The sequence below is a fragment of the Nicotiana sylvestris genome, chromosome 7 (assembly GCF_000393655.2).
Source record: "Nicotiana sylvestris chromosome 7, ASM39365v2, whole genome shotgun sequence".
NCBI lineage: Eukaryota > Viridiplantae > Streptophyta > Magnoliopsida > Solanales > Solanaceae > Nicotiana > Nicotiana sylvestris.
This window is the reverse complement of record NC_091063.1, coordinates 150,786,056-150,793,587: the sequence shown is the minus strand read 5'-3', so window position 1 is coordinate 150,793,587 and position 7,532 is coordinate 150,786,056.

The following is a 7,532-nucleotide window of genomic DNA, read 5'->3' as shown; positions in this document are numbered from 1 at the left end:
GGAGTAGTGGGGAATAAAACCTTCGCCATTTTCAAACGTGTCAGGACCACTGGAGTATGATTTAGACGTAGTACCTCTTGACTGCATCTGCATTTACTGCTGTGTCGGGGTCATTTCCTTCGATATCACCTAAATACAATGCTCCTCTTGGCAATATTTTCCTTACGATGTATGGGCCTTTCCAATTTGGGGCAAACTTTCCTTTTGCTTCTTCATGATGCGGCAGAATACGCCTCAGTACCAGCTGACCTACTTCGAAATTCCGGGGTCGGACTTTCTTGTTGTAAGCACGGGCCATCCTTCGTTGGTATAACTGTCCGTGACAAACTGCGGCCATTCGCTTTTCATCAATCAACGTCAATTGCTCTAACCGAGTCTTGACCCACTCGCTGTCCTCGATTTCTGCTTCGACAATGATTCGAAGCGAAGGAATTTCTACCTCTGCCGGTATTACAGCCTCGGTCCCATAAACCAAAAGATAGGAGTCGCTCCCACCGATGTGCGTACCGTAGTGCGGTACCCCAATAATGCAAAAGGTAACTGCTCATGCCACTGTCGGTAACTTTGGATCGTTTTCCTCAAAATCTTCTTGATGTTTTTGTTTGCTGCTTCCACAGCACCATTGGCCTTTGGCCGATAAGGCGTGGAATTCCTATGCGTTATCTTGAATTGTTCGCATACATCTCCCATCAAGTGACTGTTCAAGTTTGTTGCGTTATCTGTAATGATAGTCGCAGGAATGCCGAAACGACAGATAAGATTTGAGTGTACAAAATCCACCACAGCTTTCTTAGTGACCGACTTGAGAGTGACAGCTTCTACCTATTTTGTGAAGTAATCGATGGCAACCAATATAAACCTGTGTCCATTCGAAGCCTTCGGTTCGATTGGTCCAATGACGTCCATGCCCCAGGCGACAAATGGCCAAGGTGCAGACATGGGATGCAGCTCCGTGGGAGGTGCATGAATCAAATCACCGTGCACCTGACACTGATGACACTTCCGAACGAAGCTAAAGCAATCCTTTTCCATGGTCATCCAGTAATAACCTGCTCGAAGGATTTTCTTCGCTAAGACATACCCGTTCATGTGAGGTCCGCACACACCTGCGTGTACTTCGTGCATGATATTTCTCGCTTCCTCGATATCAACACATCTTAGGAGATTGAGGTCCGGGGTCCTCTTATATAACAGTTCACCGCTCAGAAAGAAACCACTTGCATGTCGCCTAATGGTCCTCTTTTGATCTCCAGTAGCGTGCTCGGGGTATTCTTGTGTCTTCAGGAACCTCTTGATGTCATGGTACCAAGGCTGCGTATTTGATCCCGCCTCGATTACATTGCAGTAACCGTGTCTTTCCTTGATTTGGATTTCCAAAGGATCGACGTGGGCGTTGCCCGGGTATGGTAGCATTGAAGCCAAAGTAGCAAGTGCATCTGCCAGTTCATTGTGACACCTCGGAATATACCTGAACTCTATTGATGTAAAGCGCTTGCTGAGGTCCTCCACATGTTGTCGGTATGGGATAAGTTTGACATCCCGAGTTTCCCACTCGCCTTGAGCTTGCCGGATGATCAGGTCAGAATCTCCCATAATCAGTAAGTCTTCGACATCCTGATCGATTGCCATATGCATGCCCATAATGCAGGCTTCATACTCAGCTGTATTATTTGTGTAAAAGAAACGCAGTCTACCTGTGGTGGGATAGTGCTGACCGGAAGGCGAGATCAAAATTGCCCCAATCCCTACACCCTTAGCGTTCACGGCTCCGTCAAAGAACATCTTCCAAATATGAGCTTCCTCCGAGATCGCTTCCACGGTGTTTACTTCTTCATCTGGAAAGTAGGTATCCAATGGCTGGTATTCTTCATCGACCGGATTTTCGGCCAAATGATCTGCTAACGCCTGGGCTTTCATTGCCGTGCGAGTGACATAAACTATGTCGAATTCCGTAAGCAAGATTTGCCATTTAGCCAGTCTCCCAGTAGGCATTGGTTTCTGAAATATATACTTCAAAGGATCCAACCTGCTTATGAGGAACGTAGTGTGGGCTTGGAGATAATGTCTCAGCTTTTGAGCAACCCATGTGAGAGCGCAGCATGTCCTTTCCAGCAGAGTGTATTTGGCCTCATAGCCGGTTAATTTCTTGCTCAAGTAGTAGATTGCTTGCTCCTTCTTTCCGGTTACGTCGTGTTGCCCGAGGACGCAACCGAAAGAGTTCTCCAAGACTGTTAAATACAAGAAAAGTGGCCTTCCCGTTTCTGGAGGGACCAAGACTGGGGGATTCGAAAGGTATTCTTTGACTTTATCAAAGGCTTCTTGACACTCAGTTGTCCATTTGATCGCCGTATCTTTCCTTAACAGCTTGAATATGGGCTCACACGTGCTTGTCAGCTGGGCAATGAACCGACTGATGTAATTCAACCTGCCCAACAAACTCATAACGTCTTTCTTTGTTCTCGGGGGAGGTAGATCTCTGATGAATTTTATCTTAGTTGGGTCTAACGCGATTCCTCTCCTGCTTACGATGAAGCCCAAAAGTTTGCCCGACGGAACTCCGAAAGCGCATTTGGCTGGGTTTAGCTTCAAGTCATACTTCCTTAATCTCTCGAAGAATTTCCTCAAGTCTTGGATGTGATTATCCTGCGTCCTGGACTTGACTATCACATCATCCACGTACACCTCTATTTCCTGATGCATCATGTCATGGAAAATGGCAGTCATGGCCCTCATGTAAGTAGCCCCCGCATTCTTCAAACCAAATGGCATGACCCGGTAGCAGTAGGTGCCCCAAGGCGTGGTGAAGGCAGTTTTCTCGGCGTCCTCTTCATCCATCAGTACCTGATGATACCCAGCGTAACAATCTACGAAAGACTGTATCTCGTGTTTGGCACAATTATCAACGAGGATGTGGATGTTGGGCAGCGGAAAATTATCTTTAGGACTTGCTCTGTTCAGATCTCGGTAATCTACACATACCCGAGTTTTCCCGTCCTTTTTTGGTACTGGAACCACATTCGCCAACCATGTTGTATATTGGACTACCCGGATCACTCCTGTTTTCAGTTGCTTGGTGATCTCCTCTTTAATCTTGTCACTGACCTCAGTTTTGAACTTTCGTTGCTTTTGTTGAACTGGAGGACAATCAGGATAAATCGGCAATTTATGAACCACTAGATCAACACCTAGTCCCGGCATGTCATCATATGACCAAGCAAACACGTCTTTAAATTCAAGAAGAAGTTGAATTATCGCCTCTCGCGTTTTCTTGTCCGTGTGAATGCTTATCTTGGTCTCCCGGATTTCTTCCGGGGTTCCTAAATTTACCGGTTCAGTGTCATTCAGATTTGGCTTAGGTTTATTCTCGAAATATTCCAACTCTCGGTTTATCTCCCTAAAAGCCTCTTCCGCATCATATTCTGGTTCTGGGTTCATTAATTCGCAGTTAAATAGCTCATTGTGATCTGGGCGTGAAGTCCGCAAGCATGTCATATTTAAAGCCGCATTATTAGGACTGAAAAGGAAGATAAGAGGAAAAGTAATAAAATCAGAACAAAAGAAAGAATAGGAAAGCAATGATGATTTTTTTTTATTTTCTTTGGAAAATTGGAAGACAACAACGTTTACAACTAGGAATTCGGAACAACAATTGAAAAGAAGAAAACGTTCAAGTTATGTCCCGGAGATAACTTGTGATACAGGAAAGGTGGCAGGACAGGTCTACCCGGACTTCCGTCTAGTTGGGAATGGCGTGATCTCCCAGTTTTGGAGCTTGGCGTTTGGCCCCATGTACATCATCTCAGCAGTGCTCGTGCCTTCGCCTGGTTGAACCATGTGGACCTCGTAGAGCATTTCCCTCATTGCCCCACATATTTCCTCGATTTCCTCAGCTGTGAAGACCTCATCATCTTCTTCTTCAGCGTACCTTGGCCTGACGAAAGTCGCATGTAAATTCGGCAGTGGTTGAGGTAACTTCCAACCCTCATTTCTCCTTTTCTTTGCCCACTCTTCGTCTGCTGGAGTAGGTTTGAAACCTAGTCCAAAAGGTTTCTTGGTGACTGGCAAAGTAATGGGTTCTGTTATTCCCTGAAGAGTTCGTCCAAGTCCCTTCCCTGGCCTAAATCCATGCCGGATCATCTCCTTGGCCACCAAAACCGAAGCGTTAGACAAGAAAGGCTGGGGGCAGGGTATTCCCTCTTCGTGCTGCTCAGCCAGTACGATCTCAAAAGCTTGATAGACCGTATGTTCGCTCCCTTCTCTCGGTTCAAGATACGGGATGGACGAGTCTCGATAAATGGTATGATCATCTTCCCCATGGACCACGATCTCTCGGTCTTCGTACTCGAACTATACCATCTGGTGAAGAGTGGAGGGCACGGCTCCTGCCACATGGATCCAAGGTCTGCCAAGGAGAAAATTTAGGATGTATCCATGTCGATCACCTGGAAGGTTACTTGAAATTCGACTGGTCCTATGACCAACAACAGGTCTATTTCTCCCATGGTATCTCTCTTGATGCCGTCGAAAGCTCTTACGCAGACATTGTTGGGTCGGATTTTTCCGGTCCCAATTTCCATCCTTTGTAGCGTGGAGAGTGGGCAAATGTCAACACCTGATCCCCCATCCAACATTACCCGCTTGACATAGTAGTCCTCGCATTTAACTGTTAAATGCAAAGCCTTGTTGTGTGCCGCTCCTTCCGGGGGTAAATCGTTCTTGCTGAAAGAGATTTGGTTGACGGCGAAGAATCTTTCTGTCATTCGCTCTAGTTGTTCCACCGAGGTTTCAGCTGGTACATATGCTTCATTCAGGGTTTTCAATAGGATCTTTTGATGCTCGGTCGACCTCATCAATAATGACAGCATGGATACTTGCTCAGGGTACTTGCGCAGCTGATCTATCACTTCGTAATCCGGCATTTTCATTTGTTGGAAGAACACTTCCGCTTCTTCAACACTTACGGGCTTCTTTGGCGGGAAGCGCCTTTGTGTGGCGTTGTTCAGTTCTTGGGTATTTGAATACCTTCCAATGAAAGTATTTTCTGGAAGTTCTCCCATGACCTCTTTACCTTTGTACATTACCAAAGTCTTTTGATAATTCCACGGCACTGTGGACGGGTTGGTCATTGGCTTTTGTGGCACGCGTCCGATAACCACTGGCTCATTCAGCCGAGGTGGTTGAATCGTCCCCCGGACCACATAGGCCCCTTTTGGCACGTACATAGGTTTTGTCTTTTTGATCCCGAAGTTCTGCGTCTTCTCAGCTGGACCTCGTGGTATGTAAAGAACTTCATTTTTTACAGGTACCACTTTCTTCTCTACCTTCTTTTCAGGCTTGTTCTTTATAGCCTTGACCTCTTCCCCCTTTTCTGGTTTCTGGTCCATTTCGGGCCTCTTCCCCGTGTCGACAATGGCAATTATAGCTTTCAAAGCAGGATCGAACTCTTTGTCTTCACAAATCATTCCGATCAGCGGCCCATTATTGTGAGCAGGTAATGGATTGTTAGTTACGTTCGGGATTTCCTCGTCCCTTAGCACTATTTTCCCTTGCTCTATCAAATTTTCGACCACTCTTTTCAACGACCAGCAGTCATTTGTATCATGTCCCTCGGCCCCTGAATGATAGGCGCATCTGACTCCGGCTTTGTAAGAAGGTGATGTTGGGTTTTGCCTCGTTTGAGGGATTGGTTGTAAGAAACCCAACTGGACTAGCTTCGGGAACAAAGTAGAGTATTGTTCACCGATGGGCGTGAAAGTTCGCCTTCGAGGTGGCTCCTGAGGGCGAAAGTTATTCTGCGGGGGTTGTGGGTTATAGTGGTTGCGGTAAGGAGGCTGATTTCTGGGAGGTGGAGCTGGGCCTCGGTTGGCTTGTTGTGGTGGATGGTTATAAGGTTGGGCATTCATGACCATATAAGGTTGATGAGCATATGCCAAATTTGAGTGGGGGTAGTAGTGTTGTGGGGCTCTTTCCGGAAAATGGGGCCTGGGATGACGATACTCCCTTGCTTCAGAGGCTGCCATAGTCGTTTCTTCCTTCTTCTTCCCCCTTGTCGTTCCTCCGGACCCGCTTTGGACGGCCTGGGAGGTTGCCCTTATGGCTGCTTGACTCAGAATCCTACCTGTTTTCAAACCATTTTCCACCATCTCTCCAATCTTGATCGCTTCCGCGAATGGCTTACCCATGGCTGACATCATGTTTTGGAAATAGTCAGACTCTTGAGCCTGGAGAAAGGTAGTGACCATTTCCACTTCATCCATGGGAGGCTTCACTCTCGACGCCTGTTCACGCCACTTAATAGCATACTCTCTAAAGCTTTCCGAAGGCTTCTTCTTCAAATTCGACAGAGAGTTTCGGTCTGGCGCAATGTCGATGTTATACTGGAATTGTTTTACAAAATCTCTGGCGAGATCATCCCATATATGCCATCGGGACATTTCCTGATCCATATACCATTCCGAAGCTATCCCTACTAGACTTTCCCCAAAATATGCCATTAGCAGTTCTTCTTTTCCGCCGGCTCCCCGCAATTGGTTGCAGTATTTCTTAAGATGCGCAATGGGGTCACCGTGCCCATCGTATTTCTCGAACTTCGGGGTCTTGAAACCCGTTGGCAGGTGCACGTGAGGGGACATGCACAGGTCAGCGTAAGAGACGCTCTTTTGTCCGCTCAATCCTTGCATATTCTTCAAACTTTGTTCAAGGCTTCTCATTCTCTTGGCAATCTCATTTTGTTCTGCAATTCTGGGGTTATGATCCTGCCCAGGTGCAAGCTCGCACTGAGGCGGTAGAGGATTAGTACTGGTAGCGAATCTAGTTGGTTCCATTGAGAACGATGGTGCTTGGAATGTAAAAGAGGATGAGTCAAAGCTTGGCTTGTACGTGGTAGGCTGTGCCGTAACCGGGCAAGGCGATGCAGTAAAGATGTTCATACTTGCATTAGTGGGTGACATTCGGGGATGAGGCTCAGAAGGCGATCTAGTAGAGAAGGCTGAGGTGGATGGGTACCCGAATGGGGTGGCAGGATAATTTATGGGGACATTAGACGTCCCACTTAACCTGGAGAATAATTCAGGGAATCCGGGGATGACACTTGGCGGCTCTTTCCCATTGTTCCAATCGTCCAACATTTCCAACATGCGGAGCCGTAGGATTCTATTTTCCTCCGCAGTTGCGGACTCAAGTGTGAGGACGGCTGAGATCGAGCTTTCCTCGGAAACAAGGATCGTTTGCAATGGAATTTCTGAAGACATTTCCACACTTCCTTTTGACCTGGTAAAGTAAGTGTGAGTACTGCTTCTGGTCCTAACAATAGGTAGTTGAACACTTCTCCTTGACCTCGTGAAGTATGAATGCGAGGCCAGACTTTCACCAAACCAACCGTCTTTTCAAAAACCCTGAGGAAATGCTCAACGACAAACGCACGGTTAATTTGTAGCAAATAACAGATAGTTAATCTCACGTTGGGCATGATGCACCTATACAGTTAAGTGGATTACTATATGTTTGCTACGAGAGCATGCGTCATTCCGGCA